Source organism: Prunus avium, unplaced genomic scaffold (assembly GCF_965620075.1).
Source record: "Prunus avium unplaced genomic scaffold, drPruAviu1.hap1.1 HAP1_SCAFFOLD_165, whole genome shotgun sequence".
NCBI classification, from domain to species: Eukaryota; Viridiplantae; Streptophyta; class Magnoliopsida; order Rosales; family Rosaceae; genus Prunus; species Prunus avium.
Window position 1 is genome coordinate 70,001 of NW_028276953.1, and position 2,500 is coordinate 72,500.

Below are 2,500 nucleotides of genomic sequence, written 5' to 3' on the forward strand. Positions count from 1 at the left end.
AAACTTGTCCTGCCATGGCGTGCGCGCAGCCTGTGCGCGCAGCTTGCGCATCTGTCGACAGTGAGGCTAGCGAACTTGTCCTGCCATGGCATGCGCTGTGCGCAGCCTGTGCGCAGCGTGCACGCAGCTTGCGCATCTGTCGACAGTGAGGCTAGCGAAACTTGTCCTGCCATGGCATGCGCGGCGCCTGCGCGCAGCCTGCGCGCAGCATGCGCACAACATGCGCACAGGCTGTGCGCAGCGTGCGCGGAGCTTGCGCGCAGCTTGCGCATCTGTCGACAGTGAGGCTAGCGAAACTTGTCCTGCCATGGCATGCGCGCAGCGTGCGCGCAGTCTGTGCGCAGCATGCGCGCAGCCTGTGCGCAGCGTGCGCGCAGCTTGCGCATCTGTAGACAGTGAGGCTAGCAAAACTTGTCCTGCCATGGCATGCGCGCAGTCTGCGCGCAGCATGCGCGCAGCATGTGCGCAGCATGCCGGCAGCATGGTTCCAGGTTTTTTCAAATGTCGACAGAATTTTTCAAATCTTGTCAAACCCCGTTTTTATTGAAATTTCCTCGCACAATAAGCTCCCCATAAGTAGTCTATGATTTTTAGGACCTTCTCCAACTTACAAAACTAAAAAATTCCTCCCGGATTTGTTTTAATGATTTTTTCAATTTTACGACTTCTAAAACTAATAAAAAATACTTCCCGACTTCAAAAATTTATGAAACTTTTTCCCATCATAGATTGCATGTTTCTTAGTATCCCTGCAAAAAATCACGTCCAAATACCTTGTATTGAATTATTTAGAGCCCATTATGACTCCTCGCGCATAGGTGATGTCTCTTCCTGTCAAAGGGCTAAATGCATAAAATGCTATATAGGGGGGTGTGTGTTGCCTGCATATGCATGGCAGCCCATGCCTTCCTAGCTGCAGCCCCCTTCCCCCACGCCACACCCATGTCATGTTGCCTCGATATGTTGCCTCGGTATTATGGGTTTGGTGTCGGGGTCGGGGGGCTGCCACCCATGGCGGTGGTGGCCGGAATCCGGCCGCCGCCACCACGCCGCCGCCATGGGTGAGGGAGGAAAAAAAAGGCGTGGAAAGTTGCGAAATGGGGTTGTCTAGGCTATTTTTTGGCATGGGAGAGCATGGAGTGCTAGGAACTCCTTCTCAAATGCACGGGCATGTCGACCACAACCTCATTTCGCAACAACAACCACCCGTGTGGGGTGGCGGTGGGTGGATAGTCGCGGATTGGGGCTTGCCAAGCCAATGTTTTCAAAAAATTTCATCAAAATTAAAAACAAATGTTTTGTTGCCTTCGGATTTGTGGGCGAGCGGCGAGTCGGAGTGGAGCCGGTAAAGTTTAACCTCGGTGTGCACGGTTGTTTTTAGAAACTCAATCCAATGCCGGGGACGTTGAAAGTGACGCTCTTATGAGTTGCAAACCCGCAAGATTTAAAGAACCTTTTCAAAACAATTTCAAACCAACAAGATTTAAAAACAGAAATTTTCATCAAAATGAAAAACAAATGTTTTGTTGCCTTCGGACTAGTGGGCGAGCGGCGAGTCGGAGTGGAGCCGGTAAAGTTTAACCTCGGTGTGCACGGTTGTTTTTAGAAACTCAATCCAATGCCGGGGACGTTGAAAGTGACGCTCTTATGAGTTGCAAACCCACTAGATTTAAAGAACCTTTTCAAAACAATTTCAAACCAACAAAATTAAAAACAAATGTTTCGTTGCAAACAAATTGTGGGCGAGCGGCGAGTCGGAGTGGAGCCGGTAAAGTTTAACCTCGGTGTGCACGGTTGTTTTTAGAAACTCAATCCAATACCGGGGACGTTGAAAGTGACGCTCTTATGAGTTGCAAACCCACAAGATTTTAAAAACTTTTTGAAAATGTTTCTTCTAAATGACACATTTTGATCCTTGGCAAGTGCTCAATCCGTAACTATCCAATCACCGCCACACCACACCGGTCGGGAGTGTGTGAATGGTGTGCTTCCCGGGGTTGGCATAGATAATCTTTCGCATCGACAATCTTTTGCATGCGAGGGAATGTCTATGCCAACCCCGGGAAGCACACCATTCACCCACTAGTTGTGGGCGACGATGGGTTGGCTTCAAATGAATTTTTGCTTGGGGTTGTCCTCGGTATGCTTTTGTGTTGGGAGTACGGCCACCAAACCTTCTCAATGCACGGGTATGTCGAGGATGGCTTTCGGCGGGGTTGATGAAGAAGCTACCCAATTCTCGGCCACACGAACACATGGTGACGATGCGTTGGCTTCAAGTGAGCTTTAGCTTGGGGTTGTCTTCGGTATGCTTTTGTGTTGGGAGTACGGCCACCAAACCTTCTCAATGCACGGGTATGTCGAGGATGGCTTTCGGCGGAGTTGATGAAGAAGCTAGCAAATTGTTGGCCACTCTCACACGTGTGGGGGTAGGTTGGCTTCGAAAGAAGCTATCCAATCCTCTGAGTGTGCGGTTGAGCTATGATTAAGATTGTCTAGG